At 42.3% G+C, this 21,282-nt stretch overlaps 1 protein-coding gene across 3 annotated transcripts in view; it reads left to right on the top strand.

Annotated features, from left to right (window-relative positions):
- The window catches only part of LOC102797476 (dedicator of cytokinesis protein 3-like), a 304,843-nt gene that overhangs the window by 43,944 nt on the left and 239,617 nt on the right, over positions 1 to 21,282 (top strand). The gene's annotated exons all lie outside the window — the stretch shown is intronic.

Below are 21,282 nucleotides of genomic sequence, written 5' to 3'. Positions count from 1 at the left end.
AGGGCGAGACCTGAAGTTGCGTCAGTTATATAAAGCAAATGATGTCACGGCCTTCCATGTAAGCCTCCGGGTGCAGCCCCGCAGATGCTCTGCTGTGAGAGGACACTCGGCTCCTTCAGCTTCACTGACAGTTGCTAAATCACAAGATGAGCACATGGTCTGCATACGTTCTACATCACACTCAGTCTCACATCTTCTTGTTCATCACTGCTGCATCTTTTCCTGACGTCAGGTCCTCTGTGTTCAAACTCGAGTATTCTTTCCCTTTATGATATCAGATCACTGTCATGCGTTTACCTGATCTGATTGCTGCTCACACTGATGCCTGACACCTAGAAAATATTCCACTGATGCATGTATCTTAAATAAAATCACTGATAAAGTCCAGGCTTTACGAACAATAACAATGATTGATTATTGACGGAGCTGAAGATGCTGCTGAGAGCTCGTTCAGTATTTTATTGGTCTGGATTGTTTTTGTCATTTCTCAGATAGGATGTGTGCATAATGTCTGTACCATCTTGCGTTCCTTCTCTTGTTCCTTTTCAGGTAACCTATAGCATCATATAGCAGTGTAGACTGTATATGAAAGATGGATGGAGCCAGTGAGGAAGCTAAACTTCTTCTAACAACCACCAGAGTTTCTGATCCTAATCAAAGGAGCTTGCAAAGAAAAGCGTCTGATCACTACTTTTATGTCTTATTGAATTTAACATGAGGCTTATTTTGCAAATTAGGGCCCCGTTGCAGCTGCATTTGTTTAACCCTTTAAAGCCGGTCAGAGCAGCACGCTCTGTTTTGCGTAACTATTTTTAAATCCCGGTAGCTCTGCAACCACGTGAGCTAGCGCAATTATTTTTTTTGCATATGAAACCGGAGGAGTTGTACTTACATCTTGTGCCATCAGCTTGTCCTCGGTCACAGTTTCCTTCCACATATAGCTTTGCAAAAACTGCATAAAAAGCAGTTGCAGCAACAAAAACATAATATTCCAGAAACACGCTTTGCCGATCCGATCAGCTGTTTGTAACACTTCCTACGTCCATCAGCGCGAACTGTCACATGTCCGCCATGACCTGCCCAAAACCGGAAGTGACGTCATTTTCGCAGAAATGTAGTTTTTTACCATCAAGGCCTCATGAGCCTATACTGGTGTTTTTAAAAGTTATGTTTGACTTTATGACTTTCTGTGTGGTTTCTGGGACGCTTAGGACTCATATTGCACTGCTGGAAATAGTTTATTTTGATGCATATGCTGCTTTTTTGCAAATTTGCATTATAATATTTATTTTCGTTTTTCCTGCAGTGTATAAAAATTGGTGTATTTCAAAAATAAAACTATGAAGACACTCAAAATAAATTTCCTGTGTTGGGAAACTATTTTGTGCAACTTTTTTGTATTTACAGTTTTGAGGGATAAGCCTCTTAAATTTCTCTAACTAGAAATATATGTTAAAAAAACAAAAACGATATTCAATTTCTTTTGTAGTTTATTGCACTTTTTTGCAATTTATGTAATTACTATGCACTTAATGCAGACATATTATTAAAATGTAGGCTGTAATGGTTGTATTGATGTATAGCAACTTGAAATGCTCCCAAAAATGGCTCCACAGCATGTAAAAATATAATATCAGCTCTGGTGGACTTGGTTCTATGGTAGGTCTTAAAGGGTTAATCACCTGCTCAAATTAACAGGGTCAAATTCATCCACTGCAGAAAGTGTGTTTGAAATCGTTTTGAGTATAAAAGATCTCCGTCTTCATGTGCGAACAGCCTTTTACCCGCCACAGCCTTCCAGCAGCACAGATAACCTTCACAGGAAGCAGCAGGAAACTCTGCTTGTTCTTCCCGCTGCTTGTTTCGGCCGTCGGCAGCTGTCGCGGATGCAACCCCGACCGTTCTCCCAGTTGCTCATTTCCACATAACGATGCCATTTGGACACATGAGCTAGTTTGCACAGTGGTAGCGACTGTCGAAGCTCCTCTCATGCATCTGGTTGTTTTATTCTTCCCGCTGAAACACACGCAGACACCCAGACATATGTTTTCTACCCACATTCTCTTTATTCGCCTTAATCTGTGGTTTGAATGCATGTATCATGCACAGTAGTTAGGTTGTTCAGTACAGACGCACTTTTGTACCTTTTCACCGGTTTGAATCAAAAATGCTTCATCGTCTCTCTGGTTCAGTTACGACGATGAAGCATTTGGAAAAATAAACCTCACATGAAAAACATTTTCTGTCTTTGAATCTGAAGGATGTGAAGCAGCTGGTGTTGACTGACAGCAGCACTGATGTAAAGAGTGCTGGAGTAAAACACGACAGGCGAGGTCCCACTGCAGTACTGGAGAAGTCAAAGAAGTCTCTCCCACGTCTCTCGGCTGTACGTATGGCGCGTTCCCTCTGCACATGCCGGCCGTCTGTTACATTCACAGGAAAATTAAAAACACTGTCACCAGTTTTCTGTCATGTGGACATAATGTCCTAACATCAGGATATCAGATCTGACCTCTTCTTCCATTCACTGTTGAAAATTCTTCTTCTTGTCCTTAGCGTGCGACCAGCGGCGGTGGTCTGCCGCGCAACCAGTAAGTGCCGCAGGTTCTCTTGCTTGACCAACGATTATCTTCCACGCTTTTCGATCGAAGGCGATGGTTCTTGCCTGCTCGAGGTCAAGTCGAAGGGCCTTCAAATCATCCTGGATTTGTTTCATCCGTGTCTTCTTTGGTGCATTTTGATGCACCCTCCAATCGGTGGGGCGGGTCAACCAGAGTAGGCCATGGGGGTAGCGGCCCGGGTCCATTCGACACATGTGGCCAAACCAACGGAGTCGGCGGCGCTGGATTAGGTCGCCAATCGTCGGTTGGCTGCCGCAGCTGGTGAGGATGGTGTCATTCGAATGACGGTCGCGAAGGGAAACGCCGAGAATGCATCTAAGGCAACGCATTTGGAAAACTTCGAGCTTGCTCAGGTCGTGTTTGAGCATTGTCCACGTCTCTGCGCCGTAAAGTAGAATGGGCAGGATCAGGGTTCGGTAAAGGCGGATCTTTGTCGCCAATGAGATGTTGACTGGTGAAAATTAGAATCCAATAAAAAATTTACATTCGTCCGACAATCGGAATCTGCAGCTAAAGTCTAGGAAGGTATGTGTTGTTTTTAACCTGTATGCTAACATCACAGGTGTTGATTTACCTTTATGACCAAGCTAAGCAGTGCTAGTGTTCACTCATAGCTACGACCTGCCCAACCCAAGCTTTTGACGTTTTATTGTTAAACAAATTGGTGACATGCAAAGTTTTCAAGGCTTCAAAAGAGTAGTCTGCAAGCCAGTTAGCGTCTCCGTGGCTACGTCCATCTTTTATATACAGTCAGTTTGTTCATGTGTGGAGTGCCTGCTGCAGCCAGCGTGGTTTGTGTGTCATTTACATGTCTGTGCACTGATGCATCAGGTTATGACATTAGAGAGGAATCTGCCCTAACGTGATACTGGTATGAAGGGCGGTGCGTGCTACTATAATCTTTCCCTAAACTTCATCGTGTATTTATTTCAAACCAGTGAGTGAAAGTGAAGATGAAAGGTGAGGGACCACCATCCCTGTCAGACCATGTTGTGTCAGAGCACAGAGCAGCGCGGGAGGAAACGGGAAAAGGGGCATCAGATTACTCGGAGGGACGAGGACGCGTTAGGACGGTCGGCGTATCCGCTGCTGCAAACCGACGTCACATTGCAAATAGCAGCAGGGAACCACCAGTGAATATACGCTACTGACATCTCCGTCTCAATCTGTTCATCACTGTGGACAGCTTCAGAGTTAGAATCACGACAAAGGATTTAAGGTTTCCGCCTCGTGCGGTCGGTGAAAGTCTGCAGTGTTTTTCACAGTATATCTTTTCAGCATTTCCAGTATTATGTGTTGTCCTGCTGTTCATCACTCATAATCCTCTTTCCAGCCTGTAAGGGCTGCATCAGTTTGCAGTGTTGTTACCACTAAACTCCACAGTTCCCTACTGATCTGAATCCATTTAAAATTCTTTGTACTTATGAGAGCACTCACTGATTTTATGCTGTGTTGTGTCCTGTGTGTTTTTAGCTCGGAGGCATATGCAACAGCTGTAACCCCTGCTGCTCGCTGCCTTTTTGGTGCCAATTACATTTCTCTGTAGCTCGGATAGGCTTGCTGGAAAACGCGCTCTTCATCCCCTCGATGCTGCCTCATTTTCCGCATTAGATTAATTTCACTCTGTTTCCGATTCCCTCGCTTTTGTTTGTTTTCCTCGCTTTGCTTTTCCACGGACAGCGCGCACAGTCACGCGTGCACATTTTTTCCTGTGCGCTCCACATTTTATTATGAATTCACTTCAGCGATTTGTCTTGACAGCAGATTTGGTTAGGGGAGTTCCCTTGAGTTTACTACATTACCTCTGCATTAACAAGCCTGGGAGAGTGCGCCTGCGTGTGCGTTTGTTCGAGGGAGGGAGGGAGATGAAGAGCTAAAGCGACGCAGCGGTGCCCACACAGAGGAAGAAGGTGGGAGAGAAAATGAAGATGCATGAGCGCTGCATAAAGAAAATATCATCCTACTTCCCTCTCCTACATTAACTGATGTAATTTCTAATGGAGAGAAGTGCAGATACAAAAATGTCATGATTCAACCGGTTCACTTCTACTTTCTTTTAATTACTCATGTCTTCTGTTCCTCCCACTTCCATCTGCAGAAGCTACAGCAATAAAAATCTGTTTGCCTATCTGAATGAATAACTATCTTACACTGAATCCAATATAGTTTAAAGGGAAGCAGCAGCTCTTCTTCTTCTGCTGTAGCTCTGTCATGGAGGAGCGTTCCCTCCAGCATCTTTTGTCCTGGGTTTGTATTTACATTTTGTTGGTACAGTAAGAAGCTGGAGGCTGCAGTTTGGTGTTTGCGCTAAACTGCATTGCATTAGAAGGAGAAGTGCTTCTATTGGGGTGACCTGTCAGTATTGTAGGCCATGACTTGCTAAAGAGTGCTGAGGAACAGAGTTATGTTAGAACAAGACCGTCGATCGTGATGTAGCTGAGGTCATTTTCACACACGCATTGAAGCTTTGAGTGCTTTTCAGGCTTAACAGATGCAGGCGCACGAGAGAATGCAAAATAAACCGCCAGAGGGACGAGTTCACATCATGTCAGATTTGATAGAACAGCATATACACTGATGCATTCAACGCTGGTAAGTGGGAGACACATGCGTCCCTTCAAGCCACGCCCCTCATCTACTCACCTGAAACCAAACTTCAGTTAAGCTATGAAATGTAGAATGGAAGAGGAGCGTTAAAGAGGGAGCTGTGAGGTGTGGTCATGATATAACCTTTGGTGTTGCCCAGATCAAGGTTATTATCGTTAACGAAAACTAACGAAATAACGAAAACTAGAAGTGAAAAAACATTTTTGTTAACGGAAATAAAAATATAAACAAAAAAAGGAAAACTAACTAAAACTATAATGAGTGTTCACAAAACTAACTAAAATTAACTGAATTTATAGCAAAAATGTGTTTAGTTTTCATTGATGTGTGCGTGTCATACAAGAGTCAAGGGTGAAAATGAAGTTTAGTTTACAGATTTTTTTCTTGCTGTGTCTCATTATGCCAGCAGGTGGCAGCACGTTAGTCGAGTCGTCTGTGTTGCTGCTCCGTCCACGCGCAGAATCATGTCAGGAAAAGTCAGAAGAAAGCGCCAGAGTCCAATTTGGGATTACTTTGAATATGACTGTGTTTTGGATAAAGCAAGTGTCTTGTAGTGGAAACAGACAAATTATGAGGGACATTTCTAAAGGGAAAAAATCCCACAAACCTTAAAGTGCACTTGAAAAGCTCACACAAGAAGGCTAACCTAGCTTAGCTTGAGAAGGTAAGGGAGCACACTCAACCCTCATCCCCAGAAAACAGAAGCTAACCCCAGGCAAGGCAGCGTGATGCATCCCGATGGTAGCTGGAATAGCAACATACCCAAGGATGAGCAGAATGACTGATATGATGAAACTGGGATTTTGTTACACTTAATTATTGCAAACACAACTAAAACTATAACTGAAACTAATCAAAACTAAACTGAAACTAAGGATTTTCAAAAAAATAAAAACTAAACTAAACTAGCAAACAATTGGTAAAAACTAATTAAAACTGATGTAAAATTGAAAATCTGAAGTCAAAACTAAATAAAAATAAAAACTAATGAAAATTGTAAAACTATTAAAACCCTGGAGCAGATTCCCAGAAATCTAAATGATGCACACAGAGCACGTTCATGTCTACCAACAGTCTGCAGTCGGTCTTCACAGCAAAGCATGTTTTTAAAAAAGATGCTCAGCACTATAATTACGTCCAGCTTTTCCTGGGTGGAGACGGTTTGGATGCACTCGCAGTGAGAGCGGATGACTTGCAGATTTTGTTATTCTTTCATTTAAATGTAAGTGCAGCAGAATCTGTTGGTGTATGATGGCACAGACTCTGCTGGCTGCTTTTCATCATGGTGATGGCATGCGATGTAATCGTTCACCCAAAGATTTGTTCTGTCGTTAGAACTGCAACGCTACAGTGATACAACAGGTCTGCACGCTGAGAGGAGCGAGCAGCCAGAATGACTGGGATCATCCAGTTCTCTGGAATTTAACTGGAAGAGCGAACACAGTTCTTCCAAAAAAGATATTTAGTCATCTAAGGCAGTGCAGATGTGCCATCGATGGTCAGCTGGGGTGAGATCAGGTGATTGTGAAGGCCACAGAGTAAAATTCACATCCTCTTCACTCTGATTAAACCACAGAGCGAGCCCTCGTGCCCTGTGGATGGCACCATGTTCATCCCGTCAGTGCGCTCCAACCAGGATACAACGCTTTCATCGCTCAGAACAACTTTGTATAATTTGCATATTAAGGCATTGCATGTTTCATTTGTTGACCATCTGTAAAGGAAGAGCAGGCAGGGAGGGAGAGAGCAGTGAACGCTGCCTAACACACCTCTGTCCTCTTCTTTCAGTTGAACCATGATCATTTTGCAGCTCTCAGGTTGTCTGTGTCCTTGCATGATTTTGCCATAAGTTAAGACAGTTTGGAGAGAAACATCAATACCGCATCTCTTCTGATGGGTAGATTAATATTGCCTATTATCAGAGGAAAACTTCCCTCAAAAACTCCCGTTTAGTTCCCACGTAAGATCCATGTTTAGAGAATGTGCAAAAATTGACCTTCAGTCAGCTTCTGCAGAGGAAAACGAGGCGTGCAGCGCCTGCAACATCACATATGTGCACCGTTTTTTACCCCTTCTCTCCGTTGTCCCGCCTAACTAACAAGCTTCTGTGAGCACTGCACGTTTTTATAAAAGATTATCATTTTAGAGATTTTCATGGCGTGTTTTGCTTGTTTTCCACCAGCGTGAACATTGAAAAAAAAAATCAGCTGATCTGTCCTCTTTGCTCATGAGGATGTTTTCAGTTTATACACAAGAAACATCTTCACACTGTCATGAACGACTTTTTTGGCTTCAGACTCAAGTGACCATTAGAGGAGCTGCACTTTTTGCCAGTTCTGTACTGGTGTCAGTTTTTCGTTCGTCATCCATCCTTTTCTTTTATGATCCGATCAAATCTTCTTATCTGTGGTTACGTTCTCTCTTCTCTAACTAACAGTTTGGGAATTCAAGGCAAGCTTTAAATATTTAAATACTAAATGTTTTCCCCGTGTTACAGTTTGCCTCCCGCTTTTTCCAGAGCACTCACTGGAACGATGGCACAGTCACACGTGCACTAAACTCTGTGTCGTGCACTCGAGGGGCGACGTATAATGCGAGTAGCTGTGTGTTCCAGTCAAGCAGAGTTTATCCAGGTCAGTAAGTTGATCTGATTAAGTCAGTTTAACAGTCGCCTGAGGGTCTCTCCCTCTCCCTGCTGCACGCCCCTTTCCCCTCGCTTCTCACCTCAAAGTGCTTTTCCCTCTTTTCCCCTTCATTTTGGGACTTGTGCAGTCTGTCCCACTCTCTCTTTTTCCCCCCCTCGCCGTCATTTAAAATCATGTCTTTCTGTCGCTGTACGCCTGAGATCTGGCGGTGTGCTGTTAATTCCAGTTATTTAATTCCAGTAATGGTGGAGGGGGATGGATGTCACTGTGAGATCAGGGCTGTGATTGGTGCACATTTAAGGCTCAGTCTGGTTTTGTAGCGTCGTCCCTTTAAAACCACTATATTAGAAATCCTTAACTTTGCTTCAGGCCCTCTCATTTCTTTCCCTTCTTGATGGTTTATCTGCCATTTTTTTCCCTTTTTTCCCATTGTTTTTATTCTTTAATTCCTCTGGAATAACTGCTTTTTTTCGTCCCTCTCTCCCATGCTATTCTTCCATCTTTTTCTTCGTATTTCCTTGTTTTTCTAGCGCATCGCTTCTCCTGCTTTTCCCTTTTTCTTTGGCATCCATCATCAGTTGTTGTAAAAATGAGAACTGAGGACCATTTATCCCAAAAAGCTTCATTATCTGGATGAATTATTTCAGTTTAAATGAAGAGAGCGTCGTAAGAAAGCTTTCTCAGAATTAAGGATGCAAACTAATTCCTACCCGGGTTTCTGAGTCGATAAAAGTAAAACTGGTGGTTTGGTTTGACTCGCAGGCTGATTAAGATGTTTAATAAACAGCTACTCAGTAATTGATTTCAAAAAAAGATGAAGATGAAGGTTTATAGACGTTAGAAGAAGAAATAAGGTTGAGTGTTTTTCTGCATTTTCATTGTTTTGCACAAAGAACTGAAGAAATTGTCATTAAATTGTTATTTTCCTCGTTTAATTGATTCTTTTCAGCTGCGTGAGCTTCGTGCCGTCTCACTGTGGCTGCAGATTTGTTTCAAGGCTGAACTTCGACCAGATTGTGTTTTTATTGTGTTGTTACAGACTGAAATGTTGCAACAGAAGTCGAGTTTGTTGGCCAGAATGACTCAACGTTTGGACGCCGAGATGGGGTGGAGCACCGGTCCCTCTGGGTCGCTTACGCACGACTTTCTGAGCACAGCAACACAGCTGATCGGTGACAGGACCGCACACGCAGCCATAAACACAGCCCACTCGGCTGTGGGCTCCACCTGCTAATTAGCACCAGTGCAGTGTTATTTTAATCAGGGGGGCGGAGCGGCGAGCCGGCGTAGAGGCATTCTTTTTCCTTTTGGCTCCCGTCCATCAGAATTTCTTCCCGTTAATCCCGATTAATCCCGACTAATGCTTCTTTTGTCCGACGACACGTCACCAGCAGGCCTCCTCCTTTTTCTGCCCGACTTCAAACAAATCAATTACTGCAGGACGAGATGGCTCGGCGGCGCCGGTGGAGCGTTTTTGCTGCTGTTAACAGGCAGCCACGGAGGGATTAGGAAGTCATAATTAATCCTGAAATGCTGAAGCACATATTTCATGTCGAGGTGTTTATATATACAGCACACGCGTGGATAGCGAGTGGGCTAGCTGGAGGATGTTGGGCTGCTGTCACCGATGTCTGCGTCCCGTCTCGGCCCATATGTGCTCGCATCAGGCTGCATTTGATGTGTAATTGTGCATAATTTCCCCAAAATCAATTAGCGACGCTTAGAGTGAGATTTATCAGAGCCCACTCCACCCAAAGCAACAAAATGACATCTGTCTGTGGCTCACTCCCCTCACCCACCCCCTCCCTCTAAATCTGTACTGGAAGGACTGGTAATTCTGGACCTGTTCAGCTGTTGTACCATTTGTTAATGAGAAATAATTAATAAGCAGAGCTGGTGTTGTCGTTCTTGTTGGGGACCATCTGCTTTCAGTGTCACCACACAAACTTCATCCTGGTCGCCGCTTTGTGCCGATGAGCCAGATTCAAGCTGCCTGCAGCAGAATTATTGTTTTAACTTTTCTTTCACTGCTGATCAACCTGATATTGATTGAAGCGCAGTTTGCACCGCCCGTTCTGGAGGTGAACACAAAAACATGAGACTTCATCATTCGACAGCTACGCCCACCTCAGTAGTTTGATAGCACACTAGTGATGAAAGACTCATTGGGAGTTGTTGTTTTATACAGAATCATTTATACCACCCACTGAAATCCACCAAGGAGGCTAGCTAGCAGAGGGCCAGAGATTCAGCTTACGCTTTAAGTTGTTGCCAATCCATTTTTAGCTGCTACAGTATCTGAAAGTTTTCAAAAGAGCTTCAGTGAGATGAGTGAAAATATCACTTCACTTCTAGAATAAGTGAAATATTTATTATGTATGATTTGATCCATCCATGTGCTGTTTATTCGGGTTCAGGTCGTGGGGCAGAGACACCTCAGACCTCCCTCTCATGTAGTTTCTCCAGTGTGACCTGCGTCTGCCTCGGGTGGGATACCCTCAGAGTATGGCGTTATTTTTGTACCACTATTCTGAGCGCACGTAAAAAAAAGTTTGCAGGTGCAAGTGTTGCATTTTGAGGAGAAATTTATTTTGAGCGAAGAAAAGCTGAATTTGAGTGAACAAACTTCATTCCTGCGTGCAAAAAATGTATTTCAGTGTTTGCTATTATCCACACACACACACAACAGCAGCCCCTCTCGCTCTCAACATTTCTGCCCGTGCGCGCTCAACTCTTTCTGTACGCCGTTATATTTGTGCCACAAAACCAGCCAATCACAGACTTGGATGCAAAAAAATCTGATTGGCTGTTCTGGTCTCCAATCAGCTTGAAATGCAATATCCCAGAATCCATTTCGTCCAAAACTCAAACGAGGCAGTGGCGGAGGAACACAGAGTGGCGGAGTTTGAAATATTACTCTGTCTGGGTCACAAAATAAACTTTTAAGATATTTTCATGCGAGAATGTTTCTGTGTAAACTTCTAATACCTGCTCGATTCATCAAGACATCACATATTTGCATAAGTGCTCTGACGTTTTCAGACATGCCTGTTACCCACCAGCTGACCAGGTGGTCACTTGGGTTAAACATACTATATAAGGCTGAACTGACAGAAAATCACCGACTGCACCAGCAGGTGTTACAGGAAAAACCATGAAGCCTTTGAACTAAAACAAACGCTGTTGTGACAGTGATGTACAGTCTTGTTGGTATATATGTATGATTTGTATCATCTTCATGTTTCCAAACAGATATCATGAGCAGCAGCTTTCTGTGGCTCCAGCAAACATCAGCTGATACTAGAAATTAATATTAAATAAATTCTAACAACAGCTGATCAAGCTTGAACGTGCTGCTGTTGTTTAGCGCAACATCCGCTGGTTTCCTGTTTCTGGCGCAAAGTGGGAGATAAACAAGAGAGATGATCAGCTGATCATTGATCAGTTTCATGATTGAAGTAGCAACAGGAGAGGGAGGAGGAGAGAATGAGGGGAGAAGAGGCAGCTGTGCAGCAAAGACAGAATAACTTCAGCTTTGTGTCTTTTTTTCATTGTCGCTGAAGTACAGGACTAATCACGTTCCTTTTCCCTTCAATACGATGTGTTGTAATTGGTCCAGCCCAGAGTTGATCATGACCAGTTGGCTAATCCACCACCTTTCATTGTTTATACCGTTTAAAACAAACAAACATGAAAAATCAAAAAAAAATCAAAAATGAAAAATCACCATCGGCCCACCGGGCAAATGTCCGGTATGCACAATGGCCAGTCCAGCTGTGCGGTCAGCTGGTTGGTAACAGGCATCTCTGAAAACGTTAGAGCACTTATGCAAATATGAGATGTCTTGATGAATCGAGCAGATATTTGAAGTTTACACAGAAACATTCTCGCATGAAAATATCTTAAAACTTTATTTTGTGACCCAGACAGAGTAACATTTCAAACTCCGCCACACCGTGTTTCTCCGCAACTGCCTCGTTTGAGTTTTGGATGAAATGGATTCTGGGATATTGCATTTCAACATTTCGAGCTGATTGGAGACCAGAACAGCCAATCAGATATTTTTGCATCCAGGTCTGTGATTGGCTGGTTTTCTGGCACAAATACAACGGTGTACACAAAGAGTTGAGCGCGCACGGGAAGAAATGTTGAGAGCGCGAGCAACACAGCAATGAATTTTCTTCGCTCAAAATAAATTTCTCCTGAAAATGCAACACTTGCATCTGCAAACTTTTTTTTACGTGCGCTCAGAATAGTGGCACAAAAATAACACCATATCAGAGCAGCTGACCGAGGAGGCGTCCTGATCTCTTTCATCACAGCTGACAGCTTGTGGACTGGATATAAAAGATGGTCGTACCCACAGAGGTTTCACACACTGGTTCACAAACCTCAGGTCGACACTTTGTTAGCAACATTGTTGCCGCTATGCTGCCTTTTCAGAGATAACATAGAGATTGTAGCATCCCTGGCTGAATGATGGTCTCTTATACTGATGCTTCACAGAGGTTTTATTGGAAATGTTTTTATTGAAACATTCAGTGAAGACACCGTAAGAGCTAGGAGCAAAACAAAACCATAATACATTAATATTAATAACATCAAAGGAAACAAATTTCTCCTGCTCACATATAGCATATACATCAAATTTACATCACTCAATTCATTATATCACCTCACTAACTTACAACTACACATAAAGGTCAAGGTTAACAACATAAACTCTATTAAATGACATTTTGATTCCATGTAACTTATTCCGTTAAAGGAAACATTAACAAACCTTGTGCCACTGTCAGCCAGGTACTAATTGGCAAAGAAAACGTACATATTTTACACTTTAAGGCACACTATTTATCATATCCTAAAAGAAACGTTACTAACAGCCCTTTAACGGTTTTGCGCCAGTTTCCTGTTTCAAAATAAAAGCATGGGTTTCAAAATAAAACCGAAGTAACTTTCAAACAAACGTAAAAATATTTACCAAATTTAAAGGTCATTTACAGAGATCATTTAGCAAAGAGCTAAATTTAATGTTAGTTTAGTTGTGTGGCTGCTGATGGTCCTTTGTGTTTGTGTGTGATTGTGTCTCACTGTTAAAATTGTAAATATGAATGATGATATATGTATGTATGATATATACAATGATACATGTATGCTGTTTAAGCAGTCCATTATGCTTTAAATGCTTTGAAATGCTTAAAATGAGCAGTGGAGATGAAAATAGATGGTTTATGGTCACATGTTTTCCTGCTGCTTCAGCTTTGGATACAAACACAGTGTTGAGTAAACTGCTGGAAAATACTGATAATAATAGAGGAAAATGACAAAAAAGAGACAAAGTTGCAGAAGTTTTGCTTACTTGGTAATTAAAGATAATGAGATGCCCTCGTGGGGAGAGAGTGAAGCAGAACTTACTGTAATTACTCAGTTTGAAACTTCTGTCTCTGACTGATGTCGCAGCTTTAAAGGTTTGAAACGGAGAAAACTCGACATAAAGCGTCTCTTTTCACTGCGATTCAGTCAGCGTTACAATCCAACGTTTTTACATCTGCATGCATGCTGTTCTTGTACTTATTGAAAAATGTTAAGAAAATAATATCAGTATTATTATTATTAGCTCCTCCATCAGCACGTTCCTGTTATACCTGCTCTAGCAGGGGGAAAAGGCAGAAAATGCTCCGAGTCAGGCTTTTACCGACCACAATGCAACTTAGTGTTTTCTGTGCGTCGTCCCAAGGCCTCAGTCGGCTAATGCACTTATGCAACCATAGGAGCTCGACTCATCCTGCAGCACATCATTCCTTTCCCATTTTCTCCCCTCTGTCTTTATATGTATGGATACTTTAGATAAATAGATGGCAGGACTCAGAATAACCCGAGGAGGGTGGAGTTCCCACTCTGCTAAAAGAGCTAAACAATAAATCTAACTGTATTGCTCTTCCTCCCACCGAGACGCCTCAGGTTGCTCACCCGGTGTAGGAATTAGCCGCTCAGGGCCGGGCTTATGCAAGTGCGAGCTTCGCTCTGACCCAAATGGAAAAGACAAAGCCTACAGCCGCTCTGCCACGGGTTACTGTAGCTCACAGATTTAGAAGTTGATGAATGATTCAATATAACACCAGAGGCTAGCAGCTGATCTCAACAGTTAGGATGAGCGATGATGTTTAGTCTGAGAGTATTTTTAACTAAACCGCATCAGAAATCCTTCAGATTTTGGTGGTTTTATCAAAACATGTCAGCGTACCTCACCAGGGTTTAAACCTCTCATGCCAATGCAGCTCTGGAATTTAATGAAGACCCTTTTTACTGTAGCATTTATTAAATACAAGTGCAGATTTGGTTTATTTCTATTTACTTTAATATTTCTAATGATAGGAAGATTCTCCACTACATCTGACTGCCACGGTATAAAACATCCAAACTGTATAGATGAGGAGGGTGGAAGCAGTGGGTGAACTGAGAGAAAATCCAGGTTTTGTTTAGTCTCAGGGCGACGCTTCGATTTTTAGATTAACGAGCTTCCATCCAAACAAAGTTTCACTAGTTGGACAATCCCGGGATGTTTGATAACGGGAAAAATCAGCAGCTTTCCATTATTGATCCTGATTTCCAGGATTATTTTTGGCAGTGGGAGAAACAGATGACTACACACAGCCAGCGGCAGCTGCACACGGGCCGAGCGCTCTGTGAAAATCTTTTTCCACTTGAAATAGAAGATTAATATCATTATGATGGGAACAGTTTATTATTGATGAATGAATGAGGTGTTATTTTTCAGTAGTTACTTGAATCACCAGCTGATGTGGTGATATTTTATTGTGGTCAGATCCAAGTCAGTATTAAAATCCCAAGTTTAAAACACCTTGAATGTTATATTTTAGGTCAGATTAGACTTTGGAACCAATCAGACTTTGATCAGGAGACTCGGCCGTCAGCAGAGAGTCCAACTTTTTTATTTTTGATGTTTGAAAAACTGAAACTGACAGTAGTCAGAGGCTTCTGAGTTCCTCTGTAGCTACACTGTGTCCCATCTACAAAGTATGTAAAAGAAAGACGTGGCCTTCATGGCGCCCCCTGCTGGGCTGTGAGGTCCTCGGGCTGAGCAGTTGGTTAATGTTTTAAATGCAGATGTGATGAGCGATGTGAGGGATGCACTCATCACAAGTCATCTGCTTTAATTTAAAAAAGTAAAAATGAATATTAGTGTTGAACCTGTCACTGGTGGAGATCATAAACCCACCAGGGAAAGGTTTTTATTCATTTTTCCCACAGGTGTCTTTTGGCAGACTGAGGAGTTTCTGCACTGAAACCAAAGTTTAGCTGGAATTTTAAGCTCACCTGGTTCACGACGGGCAGATTACTTATTTGGAAACATCTAGCTTTTATATTCTCTCATGAATAGTAATAGCAGGGCTCTAGACTAACTTTTTGACATGGGCGCACCGGTAACTTTAAAAATTTAGGCGTACCGGCACAAAAGTTAGGCACACTCAAATTTTTCAATCGCATCACTTAACACAGCAGTTTTACATGTGCACTTTCTTTGGGGGGGGGAGTCCATACAGACAATATTCATTTCTAAATTATTAACTAACAAACTTGTGCCTAAAGTGCTTTGTCAATATTGTAGAAAATGTTAAACTTAATCATCATCTCGGCTCCTCTGACGACTTGTTTGCTGCTGTCTGTTGCTGAAAGGCAGTGGGGAGAGGGGACACTTGGGCATTTATTGCAGCATATAATGTGTTTCCTGGATACACTGCTGCTTTTTCAGCATTCAAAGATTGATGGAACCGTGTCAGAGCTAGCTATGAATTTCAGACAGATCAGGCCTTAACTTAACAAAAAAGTAATCAATAGTTCTTTTTATCTTTTCTTATTACCCACAGCTACATCCACTTCTGTCGGGCCTAGGCTGCTCACTAGGGCTGGGTATCATCACTGATTTCTAGTGGTGTGCGGATCGATACTGAAATATCGATTCTTCCGATACCAGTAATTTATGTTATAGAATCGATTCTCATATTAAAATATCGATATTTTAGTACTTTGGGGTAAATTTGTAGTTTATCATTAACAGGAACACAGTGGACTAAACTATATCATTCGGATCGTCTAAATAGGAAGGAACTACTTCCTCTTACGCCTTTCATAGTCATATGCGAAGTATAAATGTGTTGCAGCCCCTGGTGTGCGCACTCACAACAATGGCTGAGTGTAATCTGAGTCATGTGTGGAGGTATTTTACCCTAACCCTCCACAAACAGCCAAGACGCGATTTGCGATACATGTGGCAAGACAGTGAGGTGTTGTGGCAACACCACTAACCTCGTCAAACACCTCAGAGTAAATCATATCACAGAATATTATTAGAATATTATTTTTCTTTTTCCGTGCTCGGGCCGTCGGGTGAGAAAGCCGAGAAAGAGAAAGCTGATTCTGATGCGTCGGGTCCGCTCTGTGTTTACGTCTTTGTGTGGAATCCGTTAATGAATTGATATCGCTTTATTCAAACTACTCACCTCTCTCTTCCACCTGCACTTTCAACTGGACCACGGCCAATCAGAGAGGTCCCGCCCCTGACTATCTCTGATTGGTTTAGTCCACGATAGGGGCATAATGTGTGTCTGTTGTTGACCACACGGAGAGTTGCAGAGATTTTTTTGTTTTGTTTTGTTTTGTTACCCAAACAGTTGGTCGCACAGGTGCGACCAAATATCAATTTTTAGTCGCACCACTGAAAAATTTGGTTGCATTTGCGACCAAATTGGTCGCACTCTAGAGCCCTGAATAGGTGATCATTTTTCCGTGTTGACTACTTTTAACACTTTAAGCAGGTTTTCCATGTCGTACTCGTGTACTTTTACTTTAAAGAGTGCATTTAGCTGTAGCACATCTGGTCGTATCATGACCATCCAGTCTCATCACTGACACGACTCCTCCAAATAGACTTAAAATAAAAAGAGGTCCTAGTAGATCAGCCTATTTTCAGGCACTTGAGCAGCGAGGTGTGTTACCATGTGCCCCATTTTCACTCTTCTCAGTGGTGTCATTTATCCAGCATCCTTTATCTCAGACTCTTACCGAGCCGTCACCTGAATAAAAGCGCTCTCTAAGCCAAAGTATTTATAGCACCTCACAGAGTGCAGCCATTAGAGCAAAATGGATCCATGGATGCTGACTTTAACGATAATGTGACGCCTTATTGATCCCACTACAGGACGTTTGCCTTGACCTTTTTCCCTATGAGAGGTCGAGGTCAACTACTAAAACAGTTAATGTAAAAGTCCAGTGGTCAAACTGATGAATCAGAATTACAGATTACAGCAGTTATTTATCAGGGATAAATAGATCCTGGAGGGTTAAACTATACAGTAAACACAAATCCCTGAGGTGGCAGGACGCTCAGTTCAAAAGCAAAGAAAGGTCTCCTCCTGCTCCCTCAGCAGCCTCGCTCTGCCATCTGAAGGACAGTAGATGAATCTGTAATGAGGAATTCTCTCTGACTCGTCAGTCATGAATCAGTGCAGAAATAAATCGCTTCATGACACAGATTACATACACGGCCCTTTCCCTTCTGGGCTAATTTAGAAACCAGCTGTCGGTGCAGATGTGATCTTCTCCAGCGGCTCGTGCGGTCCGAGCGCGCCCCGTCGCTCGTAACGTCAGTCAGGGAGGTGATGGGATGATTAACTTCCAGTCAAAACAGCACAGAAACCAATAACTTGAGTTTAATACGAGCTGTCAGTGGTGCGCACTCTGTATTACCTGGAACCCGATTCTATGAATATTTCAACCCCGTGCTTTGATGAATCTGGTGGAAAAAAGGCAAATATGAGCAGGTAGAAATGGAGACCACACGATAAAGAAATATGAAGCAATTTTGAGGAGCGAGAGGTTGCGTGAAGTACTCATCTGTGCCACCGCGATCTTCAGAGGCTCCTCCAATCCCCACCCCACATGTTTTATTCACAGTGCTGAGTCAGCCGTCCAGGCAAACACGGCCGTCACTGGTCCAAAGGTCTTTGCATTGAAGCAGCGTGCGCTCCAATAACATACTCCAGTGTTCTGTATCGTGTAGAAAGAGCCTGCAGAGTCACTCAATATGAGACATATTAGAATATTATTAAATTAGCTGAAGTTTCCCGTTTTGTAAAGAGCTCACATTATATCCTCACAGATTCAGATTCTACTCGTGGCAGAGGCGACATGTATGTGCAATGAAAGAAATGAACTATTAGATTTACTTATGTGGTTCTCCTCTGCAAATATGCCCAGCTTTGATAAATAAATAAGAGCAGCATAATCAGCTGATTCTCCAGTGAGCGACTTTAACTGCACTGAGTGTAACTCATAAAACCTGTGGCTCAGTGTTGAGGTTATACAAGAATCCATTAATGAAAAGGTTTTGGATTCGTGAGGGTGAGCTGGGAAAGAGGACAAAAATCACTAATATGAGGGGGAAAAAGTCATTTTCACACATCTGGAGAGGACAAAACAACAAGAAAGAGAGAGGGATGAATATTCAGGGCCACGATGCTCCGAAATTTGACCCTGGATTTCTGGATATCCAGTTTTGCTATCCCGGATCAGGCACTCCATCTCACTTCTGTGCCAGTTTTTCTTTTTTATCCTGGTGTTCAACAAAATCAAGAATGTTTAAGGTTCCTTTTGAATGTTCGGCAAAACCAGCTTGTTTTGTGAGGCAGTTTTGGGTTTGCTGTGTGTGGATACAGCTGATTTGTTCCTCTCTTAGACAAACATGTGTTTGCTTTTGTAAGAAACTCTTTGACATGAAAAAAGCCTGTTAGAAATAAGCAGATTTCTAAAAACACTGACAGCAGTTATTTTCACCTTATTGTATTTAAAGGTTGGCTGATATCTCCCATTGTACTTTATGCAATGACACAAGTGAAGTGGAAAATATAAATGTTGCTTTACTGCATAATGCAACACTTTATGGGTTTTTGACCCATTTTCTTTGTTTATAGGATTGATTCAGGCAATATTTCAGAATAATTCAGTTCAATTCAATTTTATTTATATAGCGCCAAATCACAACAAAAGTCGCCTCAAGGCGCTTCATAGATACAGAGAAAAACCCAACAATCATATGACCCACTATGAGCAGCACTTTGGCGACAGTGGGAAGGAAAAACTCCCTTTTAACAGGAAGAAACCTCCAGCAGAACCAGGCTCAGGGAGGGGCGGGGCCATCTGCTGTGATTGGTTGGGGTGAGAGAAGGAAGACAGGATAAAGACATGCTGTGGAAGAGAGACAGAGATTAATAACAGATATGATTCAATGCAGAGAGGTCTGTTAACACATAGTGAGTGAGAAAAAGTCATAATTTTTTTAATCACAGAAGAAAAAGAAGAACCATTAAGATTTGATCAAATGTGATGAACTGAAATCTGAAAGACAAAAGATTTAAGCCCCAACATCCAGAGAGAGGTCAGCTGATGGTTCACTCATGCTTGGATGAGGGAACCAGAGAACCTGCTGTTAGAGAGACGTCTCTTTCAACAGGAACATACCTGTAGTACATTTAACAGGTTAATGGACATGACAGGACAGATGGTGGTTACAATCTGAATTCCCTTCATCACTCAGTGCATTTCCAGAGCAGAAGCAGCACTTCATCACCAGCTGCAAGACTGGACACCACCAGCACATCAGCCCGGTCGACGAACCGGCCGGATCCAGGTCTAACTGGTTAGCAGTGACTAAACCTTCAAAACAAAAGCAACATGGTTCACCAATAGTAAATCAGTGGTAAATAATACATTTGGCCTGCCCAAGTAAACTCTGAAGTATTAATCTTAAATATGTGACATCAGTGCTTATAGTTGTAATCTCAAAAAGTTGATTCTGTTCATCTGGATGTCGCGTTTTCAGTGGGATCAAGACTTTATAGTTGTAAGTTAAACCTGATTTTTCAGACTGATGTGAGCAGGGTTGGTTTGTTGAAGTTTAAAAAAGTATTCTTGTTGACTGTTAATTGGAGATCTGAATAAAAAAAAGACTCTCTGTGTGGAACAGTAATTATTGTAAATTACAGGTTTAAAAAGATGTTCTGTGGTTGCACAAAAAGCTTCCACACCTCTGGCGATGGGAGCGAGAATAATAATGTTATTGGTAACTTCAAGGGAAAAGCTCTGGTTAAATCTCACCTATAATGATCATGCAAACAGGAGATAATAGAAGTGTTTCATAACTGCTCAGTTACAGCCCAGGTACTTAATAACATGTTGCATAAATGCTTTGCTGATTATTTTTCCCATTCAATTACCTATAAATGTAATTAAAGGCTTATAGGGAGTTAAGCATGACAGGGTGGGAGGACAAACCCTCGGAGCTCTTAGATAAGCATGCATTACAGATGCAGGTAGCAATTATCTTTATTATCTGCTTCATTTTATACAAATATTATTTTTAACACTAGATATATAGATGATGGATTTAAATGATAGAATCATTAGTTGTGAGTCAAATAGTTGACATGATGAAAAGTGGGCTATTTTATGTTTAATTCATAAATTAAGAATAAAATTACAGTTTTCTTTTTTCTTTTTTAATTCTAAATTTTATTTTTAGGTGAACCTAAAACGAATGAATGTACATCGTTACGTCAGGTTAATCCTCCCGTGTAAGAGTGTAAGAGGGCAGAGAGTCTGTGGTAAGCCGGCCTTAAAAAGCCTTCTGAACGTGTGAACCCGACACACGCTGTGTCAGTCTGACGGTGATGTGGAAGAGAAAGGAAATGCCTGATAATATGGAGTATATGCTGTAATTAAATGCAGGTACATAAATGCTAAAACCTGAGCTGACTGCTACGCTTCCACAAAGTACTTATTCATGTGAACAAATGATGGCACAGCAACAGTGACGCTGCTCCTGATGCAAATAAATGTGTTTATTGAGACATTTTAATGGCATAAAGTTGTAACAGAACGCGTCTCTGATCATTTGTAGACTGCATAAACTGACCTCAACACGTCTCCTGAGCAGAAATTATCCAACAGGCTGTTTTTCATCCGTAGTCCCTGGACAGATGTTACAGAGTTACCTTTAAGACAGCAAAACACACGATGTCAAGCATGCAGAACATCCATCCATCCATCTTCATCCGCTTTATCCGAGGCCGGGTCGCGGGGGCAGCAGCCTAAGCAGAGAGGCCCAGACCTCCCTCTCCCCAGCCACCTCCTCCAGCTTATCCGGGGGAACACCAAGGCGTTCCCAGGCCAGCCAAGAGATATAATCTCTCCAGCGTGTCCTGGGTCTGCCCCGGGGCCTCCTCCCGGTGGGACATGCCTGGAACACCTCACCCAGGAGGCGTCCAGGAGGCATCCTTGTCAGATGCCCGAACCACCTCAGCTGGCTCCTTTCGATGTGGAGCAGCAGC

This window comes from Neolamprologus brichardi, chromosome 5 (genome assembly GCF_056152115.1).
Source record: "Neolamprologus brichardi isolate AB-2024 chromosome 5, ASM5615211v1, whole genome shotgun sequence".
Lineage (NCBI taxonomy): Eukaryota > Metazoa > Chordata > Actinopteri > Cichliformes > Cichlidae > Neolamprologus > Neolamprologus brichardi.
Note: the sequence above shows the minus strand (reverse complement) of the source record. Positions and strands in the feature narration are given on the sequence as shown.